Source organism: Mastacembelus armatus, chromosome 19, assembly GCF_900324485.2.
Source record: "Mastacembelus armatus chromosome 19, fMasArm1.2, whole genome shotgun sequence".
NCBI classification, from domain to species: Eukaryota; Metazoa; Chordata; class Actinopteri; order Synbranchiformes; family Mastacembelidae; genus Mastacembelus; species Mastacembelus armatus.
The window spans coordinates 18,105,010-18,123,530 of NC_046651.1; the positions used below are offsets into that span (position 1 = coordinate 18,105,010).

Below are 18,521 nucleotides of genomic sequence, written 5' to 3' on the forward strand. Positions count from 1 at the left end.
GATGAAACCAGTATCACTTCACTGAGCTAAAGTCCAGCACTTTGTTTGAAAATCCCCTACAGCAGTACTGCAGTGGGCGGATACAAGAGAAAAAAATCTGTAACTGTATCATGTTGGAACATTTGGGGCTGCAGGGCGTTTGAAACCCAATCAAAGTGCCTTTGAAAAGGATTTCGGTGCCGATTTCGACGGTTTGGCGTGTGAGTGTTTGTCGGCTGCGTCTGGCAGCAGCGTTTGTTTACTGCCTGTGTGTTTGGGAGGCTGTGGATGATCTGGCTCTGTGGTCGGCATCTGGGGCAGCCTGAAAGAGGCTATTGATGGATGTACTGAGGCTGCTGTTGGCCAGAGAGATGGAAAGAGTGATGCAGACAGTTTGAAGGTGAATTTGTGGGTTTTAATGCAGCGGTTTGAAAACACAGAAGCAAAAACTTACATGTATTCGCCTCAAAATGGATCAGATTTTCATTTATGAGATCTCTTACATCTGCAGTTTGGGCCTCTCATGTATATCATTACATTCAAGTCACAGAGCTGAGCACCTGGTTTTCTGGAAGGTAAATCCCGGACTGGGACCTAACAGTGTGGTTCTGGAGTCTTGATGGTGCGGTAAACTCTGACAGCTGCTTTCCTGCAGTGTTTTTACAGTGGACAAAAACAGATTCATTGATTATTGGAAATAATGAGTTGCAGCCCTGATATCATGGTTCAGGGTTCAGTCCAGGTTCAGTCCCTGAGCGCAGGTCAAACTATGAGACACCTGCAAACATGGCATAAGGTCAAAAACAAGCAAAGAGAAAAGCCCAAAACCTTAAATTGAGTTTCCAGTCTTCTGCATTTGTCTTTGTTGTTGTGTCTTCAGGTACTTTGCACCTGCAAGTCACAGACAATGTTTTTCTTCTGTTGGACAAGATGAACAAGGAGCTGTGTATTTAGCAGCTGCCATGTTGGTTCGCATTTCTTTCAAAGGTCATTAACAGTCTGTGGAAATAGCTTCACATTAGCACTGAGTGTTTTTAAACAAGCCTGTTGGTTTTTCAAAGATCAGCAGGTATTTCTCTCAGGAAGACGACCGCAGTGAGACGGTCACACAGGAGGAGGTGCTGCTGCAGACGTAACTGACTGCTGCCTGGCAGAGTGAAAAATGGAGGTCTTTACCGCCTCTAATCAGTATTGATTTACATGATACCCTCCTCTCTTCGCCCTCCAGCACACTCGCTCTGCACAGATCTCCGTCAGAGCGAGGAAAGACTCGAGACTCTTGAACATGGTGTTTGACGGGGTTGGAAAAAATACCAGCTTTCTTAAAATTCAGCGGTTTGATGTGAGGCCTGTCACATTGTGCACGCTGTGTCACTTGGAAATCGCTGAGAGGATAAACTCTGCGCAGAGCATTTGGAAACACAGAACAGAGAGTCGCCCTTGAACATCTCAAACTTATCTCTTTGTGCTGCATGACTGTGTCAATGACAAGCCAGAGCCCCCACCACCACCACCACCACCCTCCCTCCTCGCAGGTGGGGGAGCAGATCAAGCGTGTTGGAATCACAAACGACTGGGGAGCCAAAGAGAAGAGACAGGGTAGAGGATCTGTCAGAGCTGAGGAGCGGCAGCCAAACGCTTTTCCCATGTCAGTCTGATCAAACTTGTTGACATCTGGCAGGAGATGGAAGAGAAGAGGGTGAAGGAGATGAAGGGGTGGGAGCTGCAGAGCAGAGGGCGCCGGCGGAGGCCTGATTGATGCGGTGCCTCGGAGATCCAGGTGAGGCAGCGCCGACTGTAGTATCGACTCAGGGATGTCTGCTTTGCACTCTAACGTTTAAAGTCTCTGCTGCTTTTTCATCCTCAATGTGACTTTTACGAGTCAAAAAGAGGTTTTCAAGAAAGGATTTCCAGTCCGGGGGCTGCAGATATCCAGACGCAGCTTCCAACAAATCAGATGACAAACGACTTGGTTTTATTAAGACGTTAAGACTCTTCCATCCTGCTGGAATCTGCTCTGATAATGAAGGAACTTAACCTGCCGACGGTTTTAGATCCTTATCACCTGCAGCTGTTCTGATACTCACATGTTTTTTTTAAGCAAAAAAAAAAAAAAAGACTCATTGTTATTATTCTCGCTGTCGTACATGATTTAAACAGATTTCACCTTTTGGGGAAATCAAATCTTTTTCTGGCATTTTCTATGCAGAATAATCAGTAATAGCAGCTGTAATTAGTTTAGCTGTAACGTTTCATTTATTTAATCAACTGAAAGTACCAGAGAAACCTGCTGTTGTTTTTGGTAAATGATCCAAGGTTCTTTAAACTATGCACAGGACTGGAACACGGTCCAGACTGAGCCGGTTTCTGGTCCACAGACACTGTTTGTCCCTGCTGCTCAGATGTGATCGTGATGTTAAAATACAGGTCTTCATGGGCCCACTTGGGTTTGAGGAACCAGGACCTGACCCGATTGTGCTCAGCCTACCTGTGTCGGGTCTGGTTTTACTGCCTCTGGTCTGCGTGTTACTTTGTCCAGTACCCGAGTGGGTCAGAACACAGGAGCGTACCTGGTCTCAGGTGTGTTTAGAGGTGAACTGAAGCTGAGCTCATTTTAGGAAAATCAGTCCCAGATGTTTGTTTGGAATTTCTTTCTACGGATTTTAAAGCAGTTAGAAAATGATTTTGTTTGTTGTTTTGTTGTTTACAGGATGTTTCATTGTTGCTGCAGGAAGTGGAAATAAGACTTTGAGTTATTTGTATAAAGAAATGCTTCATGTCTATGAGTTTACATTATTATTATTATTATTATTAATGACTTGCTGCTCTTTTCCACTGTGGCTGCTTATTAATTGATATAATTAATCGACAGCTCGTCATTTTGCTGCTGGTGTTTGTTCTGTTTGATCCGGTCTAATTATCTCTGGGCCTGTTCCAGTCTGGTCTGGCTGTTCTCAGGTCCACAGGTCTGTCATAGATCAGACCTTTATTGATCTAAAATGCAGGACGATGTTAGTTTAGTTTATATTAATTAACTTGTTTTCTGGGGAAACACTGAGTGAATCACAGGGAACTGAGCTCTGGCCCCCTGACCCAGGACCAACACCATCCTGGGTGTTGAAAACCTCAACATTAAGACCCAAGTCGTGATCAGGGGAGTTGCACACTTGCACTTTCATCCATAATAAAAAGTGCACTTCTGTTTTTGCACGTTGCGTCTGCTAAAAAGCACGTACAGTACTGTCTCCCCATGTTTTTTTTCTAGGACACTCTCAGAACATCTTTCCATCCACTTTAAATTTTTACTGACTTGACCTGCTTTGGCCCCCGGGTGCCTCTGACTTTAATCTCTTGTGAGCTGTCCTCAGACTGCGAGCACGTCTGCAGCTTAAAACCCTTCCACCTCGTGTTGCTGCGGCTTCTCTCCTGTCTTTACTGTACCGTGTCACCGTGTTTTACCTGAAACCTGTTTTTTTTTTTTTTTGTTTTTTGTTTTGTTCCTCTGGGAGATCCAGGCGATAGACGCTGACAGACAGTGAGGCAGACGTGAACGTGTCTGTTGCTGGTGATTTGTCTGCCCATGGAGATTTTTTTTCCTGTCTTCAGAAATAACCAGGTGACTTTGTGGGCCAATCCCTCAGAATGAGGACAAATGACATGGGGGGGAAGAGTAGAGTAAAGATGAAACAGGCACTTTAAGGTAAAAAAACTAATCAGACAGTGAAAATTGGGGAAGGCAGATAAAAATGAAACAGCGTTTTATGTTTAGTCTGGGTGTGTGTCAGAGTTTTAGTGTTGCAGCCTCCAGAAGCTACACAAAGCGGAAATAAAGAGGCAGAGAGGAGATGCTGGTTGCTGTTCTGTAATAAATCAGTTTAATTGCAAACTACTGTCACATTTTTCTCTCCAGCAGCAGTTTCCATTTTCGGACAGTTGCTGGACATAAAGTGCTGATAATGACCTCAGGTCTCCCAGTGCGGCCACTGGTGTGTTTGCATTTAGACTCCTCTGTCACCATTTTCACACCAGTACTCAGGTCCTCTACTGCAGTACAAATACCACAGTGTAAAAATCCTCTGTTCCAAGTATAGTATACTAGACAAGTGTACTTCTAATTTGAAGTACTTTATGTACCGCCGGGTAGCTGACGTTAACTACCTTATATACTTCTAATTTGAAGTACTTTATGTACCGCCGGGTAGCTGACGTTAACTACCTTATATACTTCTAATTTGAAGTACTTTATGTACCGCCGGGTAGCTGACGTTAACTACCTTATATACTTCTAATTTGAAGTACTTTATGTACCGCCGGGTAGCTGACGTTAACTACCTTATATACTTCTAATTTGAAGTACTTTATATACCGCCGGGTAGCTGACGTTAACTAACCTTATATACTTCTAATTTGAAGTACTTTATATACCGCCGGGTAGCTGACGTTAACTACCTTATATACTCCTAATTTGAAGTACTTTATATACCGCCGGGTAGCTGACGTTAACTACCTTATATACTTCTAATTTGAAGTACTTTATATACCGCCGGGTAGCTGACGTTAACTACCTTATATACTTCTAATTTGAAGTACTTTATATACCGCCGGGTAGCTGACGTTAACTACCTTATATACTTCTAATTTGAAGTACTTTATATACCGCCGGGTAGCTGACGTTAACTACCTTATATACTTCTGATTTGAAGTACTTTATATACCGCCGGGTAGCTGACGTTAACTACCTTATATACTTCTAATTTGAAGTACTTTATATACCGCCGGGTAGCTGACGTTAACTACCTTATATACTTCTAATTTGAAGTACTTTATATACCGCCGGGTAGCTGACGTGAACTACCTTATATACTTCTAATTTGAAGTACTTTATGTACCGCCGGGTAGCTGACGTTAACTACCTTATATACTTCTAATTTGAAGTACTTTATATACCGCCGGGTAGCTGACGTTAACTACCTTATATACTTCTAATTTGAAGTACTTTATATACCGCCGGGTAGCTGACGTTAACTACCTTATATACTTCTGATTTGAAGTACTTTATATACCGCAGGGTAGCTGACGTTAACTACCTTATATACTCCTAATTTGAAGTACTTTATATACCGCCGGGTAGCTGACGTTAACTACCTTATATACTTCTAATTTGAAGTACTTTATATACCGCCGGGTAGCTGACGTTAACTACCTTATATACTTCTAATTTGAAGTACTTTATATACCGCCGGGTAGCTGACGTTAACTACCTTATATACTTCTAATTTGAAGTACTTTATATACCGCCGGGTAGCTGACGTTAACTACCTTATATACTTCTAATTTGAAGTACTTTATATACCGCCGGGTAGCTGACGTTAACTACCTTATATACTTCTAATTTGAAGTACTTTATATACCGCCGGGTAGCTGACGTTAACTACCTTATATACTTCTAATTTGAAGTACTTTATATACCGCCGGGTAGCTGACGTTAACTACCTTATATACTTCTAATTTGAAGTACTTTATATACCGCTGGGTAGCTGACGTTAACTACCTTATATACTCCTAATTTGAAGTACTTTATATACCGCTGGGTAGCTGACGTTAACTACCTTATATACTCCTAAATTGAAGTACTTTCCTGCAGTGAACAGTGAATTATCAAATTGCAGATGTTTGTCTTAGTAGAACATCTTTGAGAATTCACTGTTCTACCTCAGACGTTCCTCTGACATGGATCCAAAGTCCCCGTTGTGCTGAAGTTTGGTTTAATTCACCAGCAAACCGACTTTCATGCTTCCTTCTACCTCAGCAGTGAGACACACTCTGCACCCTGCGTCTTCCCATCACTCCCCTTGTTCGGTCTCATTAGAAAAGTCTCTGGATAAATTGTATTGTTTTTGCTGCTAAAGACTAAAATGGCCTTTGCTTGAAAATGTATGTATGTGGATTTTGCGGTGTGTGCTGTGTACATGTTTATGAGGATGGTACTTCAAGGTCTTCTGGCTACAGTCCCCTGATCTGCTATTTCCGGTGCAGTGGGAAATACATTCAGAGTTTCACTTAACAAGTTTCCCTGAAAGACTGAATCTCAGACTTGTCTCCAGATTTTTATTTTCCTGGCAGATGTATGGTTTTGTCCTTGATAAGGGATTTCTTTTCCAGTGACATGTTTGCTAGAGAGCAGCCTCTCAGACAGCAGTGCTGTCACACATCAGGGCACGAAGAGGAATGGGCCTGTAGTGTGCACACCAATCGCAGGTAGAGTCTGTGACACAGGGGACAGACTGTGGGTTTCATTAGTGGGTTGTGTGTTGTGATCACGTCAGTGTAGGTTGGACTGTGCTGCAGACACACACTTTCACATCCTACCTGTGTCCTGTGAGGTCTGCATGCTGGATGTGTAGCCAGAAAAAGCTCAGACACCACTTGGGATTTCAGGCCTCATTTGTTTGAATTACAGGATTGTGTGACATGGATGAGGAGTTTGTGACTTGAATCACGGAGAGTAGAAAGTGAGTTTAGATTTGTGACTCGGGACCAGTACGGTTTTTTAAAACACACCTGGAGCTGCACGAACCACATGACGGTATCAGTCCATCACGGACAGACACCTGGCACCTGTCAGGGGAGAGTAATGTGTGCACACGACATAACCCGAAAGAGCAGACCAACACCAGGCTGTTTCACTGCAGCCTCGTCTCCAAAGTTCAGACCACCTTCACAGTGATGTCACGGTTTGCTGACTGTACTCTGCAGTTCACTCCTGCATCAGTTTTCAGCCGCTAAGTCACTTTTAGTTGTGTTTGCAGCAGAGAGGATGCAAAGGTGTCATGAAATGTTGAGTCTCTATATCCATGATGCTCAGAGAAGAACTTTTATTTATTGACTTTGGTGATTCTGACTTTTCCTCTCACACCATCATCAGGTATCAGGTATTTTTGGTTGATGACAGAATTCGTGCAGAGATAATTCCCATCAGCCTCAGCTAAGCTAATATTAGCCTGCTAAGATGCAGAACGTGCTGCTGAACATCGTCATGCTAACATGAGCATGTTGACAGGTCATGCCTTTAGCCTTTAGCTCAGAGCTGAGTGTGTTAATAGTGTTGACGGTTAAACGGATCAGATCGGACGTGTGTTCCAGTCGGAGCTGATCAGAATTGATTAAAGTGGGTGTAGCGTCACAGCTGTGTAATAACAACCATCTCAGGGGGCGGACAAATGTAAACCATGTGTTTTCCAAGGGTGTTGACGTAAAGGAATGAATGAGTGTCTGTAGACAAACAGAGCTGCTGCTTACACTGGGTGCTGCTCCCCAAGGGACCAGAACTGTTAAGGTTTTAGGCCCCGACACCTACCAGGCTTTTAAAGATAAGACCAGGGACATGGTTCTGTTGTAATTAATGAGTTCATGAAAATCATAATCTAGAGGTATTTGTTTGTTGCACCTTGGATTTAGTGCAGCACATGTAGCTGTGTGTGTGAGTGTGAGTGTGTGTGTGTCCTCTAACAAATTAACAGTGAGAACAGGAAACAAGCTGCTCATTGGTCCGATCAGATGCGTTGATGTGGCATCTTTAAATGAGCCGAGAGGACGAGCTGATTTGTTTTGGGGCCAGTTTTTCACTGTGACACTATGAACAGTTGCACTGTCCAGGTTTTCTTAGCTGGTGGTGCTTCAGGTTCTGAACCGTGTTTTGTAGGCAGTGAACAATTTCACATTCAATGTTTTTGATCTTTGGCTTTCAGATACAGTCACCTAAGGCACAAACATCTTATGTATGCGTTTGATTTTGCATCTGTGGGTTCCGTCTAACTGGACGCTCTGGGATTCATCCGCGACTGCGGTTTTGACGTTCGCCAGGCTCCGCCCACCCTCTTTCCAGCTGGTGTATATTCTGTGGGTGGACACACACACACACACATATGGCTGCTGCAGATTTTATTCCTGGGCCATGATGCTTGTTTTAAAGTCTAAAGAATCTTTTTGTCTAATCTCATTTTACCTTTGGCCTCAGTGCAGGTAGCTTTGGATTGAAGTGTCAGAAACGTGTAATACAGGTTTCTCTGTAATGAACAGTGGATTATTTTGGATCACTGGGCTGAATGTCGTGGATGTTTTATTGTTTGTGGGGTTGAGAGAAATGGAAGCAGATTTTAGAGGGCGATAAATCTGCCAAGACTGTGTATGAGAGAAAAGATGCCTTTAAGCAAACACGATATAATCAGCAAACAGTTTTTTGGTCCTTCTTTTCTGTTTCCAACATTAATCTTGCACAGACACACACACACACACACACATTCAGTGACTGTGGGATCTCATCTCCGTGCAGCTCTCGCTTTCCTCAGCAGCCTTATCGAATGATTTCATTGGGATGACAAGTGTGCCTCTCCCTCCATATTTCTGCCACCCAGGCCCCTAGTCTGGATCCAGAGGCAGTCTGCTGTAATATAGGGCCCTTTTTTCCTGCCTCTCCCCCTTTTTATATCTCTCTCTACCCAATCTGATTGTAGCTCTGCTGAAAGTAGCATTTTCTTCCTATCACAACATCTCTAGTGCTTCCTTTCCTTTCCCTCTCCATCCCTCTTCACTCCTCTCCATCCAAAAGAAAAGAAAATGGGTTCGAGCGTCGTTGCAGGCTATTATCTGTTCGAGCTATCTATCTTGATAATTGACTAGTGGGGGTAAATGCGATGGTGATCGGTGTGATGCTAATACATTTTGCCAATTTGACACTCCCATAATCTGCCGGGCTTGCGTTTCCAGCCCGCAGCCATCATGGCGAGGCGAGAGGTTTGACGTGCTGGAGCACGGTATCGTGGATACACTCGGCAGGCCGAGCGTGTGGGTGGGGAGAAACGCTCGGTCTAAATTAGGAATCGGGAACGTTTGAGTGGGCATGGAGGAAGAGGAAATTTGTCTAAACATGCATAGACGCACAATATGGAGACAGACAGAGATAGATAGAGCTGTCACAGTCTGGATGTGTAAACCCAGCTGCAGGAAATAAACACATCCGAATATCATGACCAATTTGTTCTGTATGGTGCTGATTGCCGAGTGAATGACGTGAATAGGCAGTGCAGCGTATATCCGGAGCGTCAGTGGTGATGAGATGAAGGTTCAGACTAATTCCGCCTGGCATGGCTCCTTATGTGGAAACACTAGCAAATAAAATCCTGGTGTATTTATAGGAATTTAAAGGTTAGTGTGAGATATTTGCTCCAGATACTTCAGCAGAAATCAGTTAATCACAGACCTGCTAAGGGATTAGTTAATTACTTATTTAGTCTGCAGTTTTTTTTAATTAAGAACAGCATAAATTCTCTAGTTTCACGGTCTCAAATGTGACTTTTTGTTAATTTTATATGATTATTAATGTAATATCTTTGAAGTTTGGCCTGTTGACACAAAACAGGGGATTAGAAGACATCACCTTAGCTATTCTTTAGTTATCACCTGGACAAACATCAGATGTCTGACTCATTGTCACACTCCGGTTCATCCCAGTGTCTAAAGTGCTTTATTGTCTAAGATCTCGTTGTTGCATGAGATGTTACAATAATGCAGCTTTAACACCCAGAGATAGTCCCTAAACAGAAGCCTGAGACCTATTGATGTTTATTTGTAGATCTGATTCCTTATTCAGCTAATTACTACAGATCCAGTAGCATTAAAATTCCCCTTGATTTCCCCTGAGAAGGAGTCGGTGTCTCTTTAAAATGACAACATTGGGAAAAACAGCAGTTTGATTACATTATTAGGCAACGAGCACATTAGAAAAGCTGTAATGTCGGGAATATAGGCAGCTGTAGGCAGTTCTCAGTCATCCTCCTCAAACACGCAGCACACAGCCTGTTTGTAATATACTGCCAGACATTTCCAGATGGGATAAAGGATGGTCTGACTCACTAACAACATTTGCATAGTGCATCTTAAAGTGGTGCCAGGAATCAGTACATAAAACTTCAAATGCAGCTGAAGTCTCTGCACAAATAAAGCCAACTCGAAACACTGACAGTGCTGAAACGACACTGACACTATCGCGTCCTCGGTTCTTGTATAAATAATGAACATGCAGGTCTAAAAAGCGGAGCTGGAGTGACGGTCTAATCACTGAGGAGTCACTGCGACACAAACGGCGCCGTAAAGACCTCAGTGGAGGGAAAAAGTGGGGAAGAGGCGTGATAGAGTTGTAGCAGTTATTAAGGGCAAGCCTGCTCTCTGCATTTTGGGCTTATCTACTGCAAGGTGCAGGCATGGGGAGGGTAATTCTGCTCGGGGCTCATGTGCACAGTCGAGATAGAGAACAAGAGGGAAGTGGAAGGAGAGAGAGGGAGAGATAGAGCTGGTTCATTTGCAGCTCGTCCCCGTAGACTGTGGAAAGGATTATACTCACAGAGAGAGAGAGGGAGAGAGAAGGAGAGAGAGGGAGATGCACAGGCTCTGTCTTAGCTCACACTGAGTACCCTGCCTCCAATCTTATACACTGCACTGTGCACTCACCCCGTCTCCTCCACAGCGCTCTTTCCTCCTCCACATGTGCAGACACAAACACACCAGAGCCATGTAGAATCTCAGCCAGAGGGGGACACCAACCTGCGCAGGACCACAAGCCAGGTACGCTTCATTCGTTCCTTCGTTTCTGCTCAAACTGCCACATTAATGCAGCAGCAGATTTTTGGGTTGTCGCTGTAGTGATCCGGCCACTCACTCTCTGCAGAAGACTCTCGCAGGCTGCATGCACCAAGATTATCCGGCTTCTTTGCATAGCCCCAAGAGAACCAAAAAAAAAAGAAAAAGAAAAGCTAGCAGAGAGGGAGAGGAGCCAGAGAGGAGAGAAGGAATAAGAGGACAGAGAGGAGAAAAGCCAAAGTGAGCAGTGCTTGTCATCCAGGGCAAGGAAAGTGGAAAGTATGCGGCAGGCAGGCACCGGGCTAACCTGCCTTGACCTTCAGGTGGACAGGAGTGATCCGACTTGGAGCCCCTATTCAGCAGAATGTGGGACACTTCCCTTATTAGAACCAGTTCTTAAAAGGCACATTCAGTCCCCTCGGCTGTTTCTTCTCTCTTGAGGGCTGTGTTTTTAATCATACGTTGTGAACATGCTCAGGGGACTCTCTGCAGTTAGTTGAAATGTAAGTGGATGTGTAAACTGATTGTTCATTCTTGTGAAATAATTTCGCATTAGTTAGAGGATCATTGTGCAGGGAGAGGAACGGCGTGGCCGTAGCTCTTTCAGGGCTCGCTGAGGCTCCAGCTGACAGAACAGAGTTCGGTTTTATTTGTTTGAGGTGTGTCAGGTTTGTGCTCCAAATCTCACGGGAGCAACACCACTGACTTGGGAATGATTCTAAGTGTTAGAAGTGGATGCATCACTCTGTTGTCTTTTTTCCTGATGCAGCTGGGAGCTCAGAATCTGGGGCTTCAGATTCACTTTGATGCTGGTTTGATATCAGTTTGTACATCTGGAGACCGAGGGCCTTTCTCTTGCTGGAACATGTTGGAGTGAAGCTGTGCAGGCCTGGAGAGAAAAAGCAAAGCGGCTCTGAATGAAGTTTTAATCTGAGTCGCTGCCGCTGACGTTTTCCTTCTGATTTCTTTGATCTAGTGCTTAGCGAAGAGTCGGGGCCGTGTGACAAATAGCTGCAAGATCGGAGACAAATCTTCCTGTTCTGATGTGACCTTTAAAATAACTGCTGCAGTTTGCTGGTGTCTTTGGATCCTAATTATTAGACCGCCTTTTCCAGACAGAAATCAATCTGACAGAATCACAACACACAACAAACCAGATGCAAACACATCCTGACCTCACCAACAAACAGAAATATACGACTCCTCCGACCTGTGCAGGCTGTCACATCACTGTTTCAGTCAAACCACTTCATGCAAATAACTCCCACCAACCGAGAGAACATAATCAGTGTAAACAAGCAGCCGTAAACATGCACAGGAGCTGGGTCGGCGCCTTAGAGGCTGAAGTAATGCAATCAACCATAAAGCAGATTTGATCGAGAAAGTATTATACAGCTGCAATTACGGCTCACCCACTCACAGTGGGGACTGGCTGCTGGTGCTGGTCTGCAACAGTCACTGACAGAGGAAGAAAAAACACCAAATCTACAGGCTATAAATGGTGCTAACATCCTGCCTCTTCACCAGAAAAATGGCTCAGTGACAAGGTGATGGATTTCGCATCATCTGACCACTGAGCCAACACCAAGAAAGATAAAGATGAGTCTGGTAATATGCTTTTTTTTTTATTATTTTTTTTATTGTGAGCAAATCCCCTGAAAAGACCAGAACCAACAATAAGTCGATACTGCTAAAACGTCTGTGTAGCTAAAGCCTGATATATTTTATTCCTGTGTGCGGACGAGTTCAGCTGTCCAGAAACTATTGGAAACACTAACAGCTACGAAATGTCAGCAGTTTTTAAAGATTTATGTAGAACACGATGGGCTCAGAGGAGGGAGGAGTTCGGGGGATTTATTGACAATACAAAAACACAGAATATTGAATTGAAATTCAGGAATGAGCAGGTTCAGTTCTCGGTGCAAACTCGCTTGTCACCCGACAGTGATTTCCCTGTGGGTGCTGTCTGCTACCTGAGCTCCGAAGCACCTACTTAAATCAGCACCTGTGCATACAGCACGACAACAGGTGCACAAGATCCCAAAGCCTCGCTCCTCTAAGTGCGGCAAGCTGTGCGACGCCCAGAGTGCTGCAGGAACATGACTCGCTGGTCCACCAGGGCACGGCCTCCTGTTCATCGTATTGTGATTGTGTTTTTGCCCCCCCCCCCCCCCCCCCTTCACCAAGACAGGCAGGTTGACCTCCAACAGCCGTAGTATCAGCTCTGGCTCTGAGCCCACTGAGCTGTCAGCCTCACATGCCGAGGGCCGAGAGGAGACGGGGGACACGAACAGCACGGAGATCTGGGATAACAAGCGGAGACGGGGGTAGACTGCAGTCTGTCTGAGTCGGCCTCTATTAGTGATGCAGCAAGGGGCCGAAAACGCACTGAACTGAGTCATTCTGTGGGCTGGAGATGGTAAAGTGAGGGCAGTTTAGACTTTGCAGCACATGAAACAGGAGAAGTTCTGTCCTCGTGTCCCTGCTGACAGACAGTTGGTCTGTTCCATGTGATGCTCAGGTCTAAACTGCACCAGGTAAAAGAGTGTTGGAATGAGTTTTGGATACAGGGCTCAGGGTTATTTCTGGATTTGTGTATTATTATGATTAGGCAGTTGGCACTTATGGTGGTGGGATTTTATTATCAGCAACTGTAAGCTTTGAAATATGCACAGAGAGACAGACACACAGACTCTCACACTCCTTTGAAAGTGTCTTCTCAGCCGAGCGGATTTCCCTCCTGCTTCACTTTTCCTCAGAGCACATCCGTCTCCTTAATTGTCTGGCTCACTCCATTTTTCCCATAACACTTGACTTATGACCACTGATGTAACATGCTGCCAGTTAGGCAGGGGCTAATGTGCAAATCATGCTAGCACACCATCTGCAGGCGAAGCATATTTTTAGACGGCGTACTCGGAGAGGACTGGTTTCAGTCACTTATTTTGATTTAACAACACCATCTGTTTATAAGCCACTTTTTTTTTTTTTTTTTTACCCAGTGTAAACCGCACAGCAGCTCGGAGACTTGGCGTAGGAAATGTGGACATTAGATGGTCACGGGATGGAGGAGACTGATCCTGATGACTGGGTGAATAAACAGTCACTGACAAATGTACAATTTGTCCATAAATTAAAATATTTAAGAATCAGATTTAAGTGCTGTTGACTTGTTAGACCCTAACGCACCTACATACCAGACTACATGGACTCATCTTTGTCCTGGGTCAGATCAGTATTTTCCATCTTCAGTTGACATGTTGTGTCAGGAAAGACGCCCTGAAGGATTTTTCTTTCTCCTCTCTACCTAAATACTTAAAAGAATTGTTATATTTCATTTCGTCTTGGTTGCAGCAGTAATTTGGCTCAGCACAGAGATACTGATGATGTGTCCTAGTATTTATTTTATAAATGAATCATGCTCATCAGATTTCAGAGTCTCAGGGCTGCCCTAGTTGCAGCTCAGATATTGTGTTGCATATATTAAAACTGAAGTTCCCTTTTAAAACAAGAACCTCACAATGTGACATCGAGTCTAAATCAAGTCTTCATGGATGAACGTAGGTGTTTTCATACCTGGCTGGTGCAGGCCTTGTTTGTGTGCGTGAACAGTACCATCCAGCTGGCTGCCTCCCAGAGCCCAGTGTGAGACACTGATTACCAGCCGCTAATAGATCTCGATCCCTGACTCATCCTGTCGGACTGTTCACTCAATGATACCAATTACTCACCTTCAGGATGTGTCCTGGGCTCCGACAAGCCAAAAATATCACTTTCTAATTATCAGGACTTCCTCCCTGAGCTGGAATTGATGCCTGACCCAGAGATGCGTGGAGAGGGTAGAGACTGAATGTTGCTGCAGCGCTAAAACTTGGAAACGAGGCGTGTGTTAGATATCTAATCTTCAGGGGCTGCATTCGGTCATGCATCTGTGATGGAAGGCGGCTGCTGGATAACCTCAGTCGCGTACCTGCCCCCACCCACCCCTCACCGCTCTGACATCCTAATCCTGCAGCCTCTCATCTCGTTTTAATGGCAGCAGGGATGGACCGTGTCCGGGGTGATGGTATATTGATGGTATATTGATGCACTGAGTGTCCCTGAGCCTGATGCTTGGACCGGGATGAGCTGATACGGGTGTGAAGATGTCAGGCAGAGTGTCGGGCTCAGATTCACTGAGCATGCAGTACAGTTAGAGGATCAGAGGAAGAAGATGGAGTCTCAGCTGTCCCCACTGCTCATCCTGAAGGCGTGCTTTTTTTATTTTTTTATTTTATTTTTTTTTCCTCAGACCTAAATTCTGATTCTCTTTGAAGACAGATCTTCAAACTGCAAATCTGCAGTGTGGTTTGTTCTCAGTATAAACAAGTGACCTGGTTGGCTCAGATCTTCAGAGATCACACCCAAAACAAAGTGTCGTCATATGTTGATGCTCTGATAAATGTCAATGTTTACTGACCGTGGACCAGCATCAGCGCTGGATAAATGTCACACGGATTATCTGTGCTAGAAAAATGCACCTGGATTTATTAAAGTCCTCGTGGCATTAACCCTCAGCGTTTAAGTGCTCACACACACACACACACACACACAAATACACAGTGAAAACCTTTACAGAGAGATCTAGATCACGAAGCTGGGTCTTTCTATGAAATACACAGAGGCCCGTCAGCCAGTTAAAGGGTCAATGATGACCTGTAAAGTTAAAGAGGACGGCACAGACTCTGTCACAGTCTTATCTGACCCTTTAATAGGCAGTAAACGGCTGTTTTCATACTGCGGTAACGCTCTGGTTCCTGTTTGGTTCTTGGTTTGAGTTGGAGCTTCATACTGTTTGGTTTGTGTCTGTGACGATAAGTAACGGTTGGTCCGGACTCAGATACTTGGTCTTTGGTCCACAGCTCGGTCCCGTCACTCACTTTGCTTAACACCGTGTTGAGCCATCGCTCATCGGGGTCTGATGGATTGTCTGTCAGCTGATTGGAGATCTGACATGAGCAGAAACCACAGCTGAAAAACTCTTTTGATCCAGAGCATAGAAAAAGCTCCTCAATCTAAATGTTTTTACTGTTTTACGTTTGTGTGCACATCTTGATAATCCCATCTTGATAATACCGCGATCTCTCATATATTGTTCTGTGATGTGTGTTTACGTTGTGTTCAAACAGCTGCTTTTTGTACATGTGCAGATCTTATTGTAATCAGACTGTCAGGGTTTGAACTGAAGGTAACAAAAACATGTCTCCCACTTTTAAAGCCTTTTATCCGTTTCCCTCCCTCGTATGTTTCAGCTTTGTTCAGGTCTTAAAATGATTTGAACAAAGGCCTTAGAAGTGTTGAAGCGTCTTGAGTTTCATTTACTACAGATCACATTTGTGTGTGGTTACGAGCTGTCAGGAGACGTTATGCACCTATAAACCACGCTCTGTGTCTGTGCATTGTGCTGCAGGCGCCTGTTAAATCCCGTTTCATTGAGCAAAGACATGAAATAACTTAAATTATTTTTTCTTAATTGGTGAATCAATTTCCTGACCCCCCCCCCCCCCCCCCCCCCCCGACCGAATCCAGGACAATTAGGGAAAATATTTAATGTTGGATAATGTGGTGTCAGTCACTTTATGCACTTTTAGAATTTCAGGCCTTGTTGTCTCTGCTGGTTTGGGCATGAAAAAGACATTAAGTTTCACTCTTTGGTATTAAACTCTTAAAATGCAGCTCAGTGAACACAGCAGGATCAAACCTCAGTGTTATGATCAGGACTATTTTACTGCTGCGGCAGTTGAACGAGGCTTCACTGAGTCATGTGCTCCCATAGGACTCATTCCCTCCCTGCCTCTGTTGAAATTCATACATGTGATGCAGGAAGACACACAGTGGTGGTTTTTATCCACATTGTGCATTGTGGGTAGGAAAAGGGAGGGGAAGAGAGGGCAGAGATGAACATGCTGCCCCCGTTAAGCGTCTGTGGTGCAGTGGCGTTTGTCCCGGGGATGTGCTCACACGGGGTCGGGCTGCGTTTGCATTTTAAGAATTTGAATCCAGCGTGAAATCTGTTTAGTGAATCTGAATCCTTTTAAAATCTTGATCCATCCGCTCAAGTTCAGCTTTCAACCTCGGTGAGTAACTGAAGAGGGAAACAACTGAAATAAAATGAAAAGCCTGATCACACCTGTAGCTGGTCGAGAAAAACAGAGGAGCTGCAGTTTGCATTGCATGAGTCAGTGAGATGATAACTGATTGTAAACACATTAAACAGCTGCAGGAAGGGTCTCCTATAAATACACCGTCCAGTTTTTTAATGATTTCTACTCTGCCTGCTGCTGAGAGGTTCTGAAATAGATGATTTTCAAATGCAAGGGGAGGGTCCGGTCCCTAAAAACGTGACCCCTTGTCTAGAGCCAGTATTTGGTTTGTCCGTTCTGGGCCACTGTAGAAACATGGCACCCCACACGTCTGCCTCAGTGAGTCCCATTGTGGATTTGAAAGGCTCATGGTGAAAAATGTTCTGTCAGTTACTTGAGAAAACACCAGTGAAGAGAAGCGTTGCAGCCCTGCAGTGTCACCATGGCTGATGGTCAAACCTTGAGATGTTTCTGTTTTTTAGGGGGCCCGGTGTCCTTCAGGCCTCTGTGCTGCTGCTGGAGTAGTCCTGCTGGGCGGCGTGTGTTCGTGCGAGCGCTCTGCTCTCATATCGGGAGGTATTTTTGAACGTCGCTCTGATATTTTGAGACAGCCCATAACTTTTTTATCAATCTTCTGGCTGTGGATGAATTATTGAAACACTCCACAAAGTGAAAATCGAATTGGAGGTCAGAGAGAAGTGGCGACGACTTGTGTGTCCTGAGGTTTTTGAATGCACGTACAGCAGGAATACTACTGTTTGTACTACTACTAATTACTGTAATTAAACATCAGTGCTCACACGCAGCGAGTTGGTCTGAGACTAGTGCTGCTTCTAGATGAACATGGCACAGTCTGTTCCAGACACGGGTGATCGGAGGGTTCGACGTGTGAGGCGATCGGCGCCTCTTTTTCAACGTGACAGCCGCATGCTGCCTCTCTGTGATCCTGAATCCCGCGCCTCCCCGCCGCCAACGGTTTGGAGAGATTTTTGTATTCAGAGAAGGCAGAGCTCCTTCCAAATATAGCCTGCTCAGCGTTCGCATTCTGATCTTGTTTGGGTTTTATTTTAATTTTCAAGTGCCCCGGAGAGCTGGATATTATAATTTGTGGATGGAGGAGCGCCATTTTTTTTTTTTTTTCCCCTCTCATTCCCGCCACAGTGCCTTCCTTCGTAATTAATGGCCTCTGATGAATAGAGAGTTTATGAGAGTGAGGGAGGGAGAGAAGGAGACGGGACTAACTCAGCTCCAGCCCAGTGGCATCGTTCCCCCTGAAATATGAATAAATGAGTGAAAGACGAGTGATGTGTGCTCCAAGGAGAACATTAGCAGAAACCCTGGTTATTATAGAACAGAATAAGAATGAAACCAGGACTCGGTCGTCGTTGTGACATGTTTGAGCTGCAGTCGGATCATTTCAGATTATTTTCCCCAGTGTCAATTCTCATTAAGTCTTTTTTCTTGTTCCTCAACATAGAAACGTAAGAGTCTCCTGAATAGCTTGACAGTAATGTGGGTTCATGTTACAACCATCAGTTTGGCATCACATATGGATCTAAATACTACAGTACCCATGAGCCTCAGCTTCCTTTGCTGTTAAGATGTGAATTAGCAGCAAACTCTTCCCTGCTGCAGACTGTGCTTCAGTTTTCCTCAGTGTTCCTGCTGTTACTGGCTCACAGCTGCTGATGTTTTATACCAAAATGCATCTTGGGAGTTGTAGTAAACATTTCACCATATATATGACTATGTGCAGTCTAAGTGTCAGCTTTTTATCCATGAAAA

General features: G+C 44.5%; 1 protein-coding gene across 5 annotated transcripts in view; it reads left to right on the forward strand.

Annotated features, from left to right (window-relative positions):
• Positions 1 to 10,364: 10,364 nt before the first annotated feature.
• srcin1b (SRC kinase signaling inhibitor 1b) overlaps positions 10,365 to 18,521 on the forward strand; it is a 56,644-nt gene continuing 48,487 nt past the window's right edge. For all 5 annotated transcript variants that reach the window (XR_003296151.1, XR_003296153.1, XR_003296152.1 and 2 more), the window contains exon 1: positions 10,365 to 10,599. The gene's annotated coding sequence lies outside the window, so the exon portion shown is untranslated. The remainder of the gene's footprint in view (positions 10,600 to 18,521) is intronic.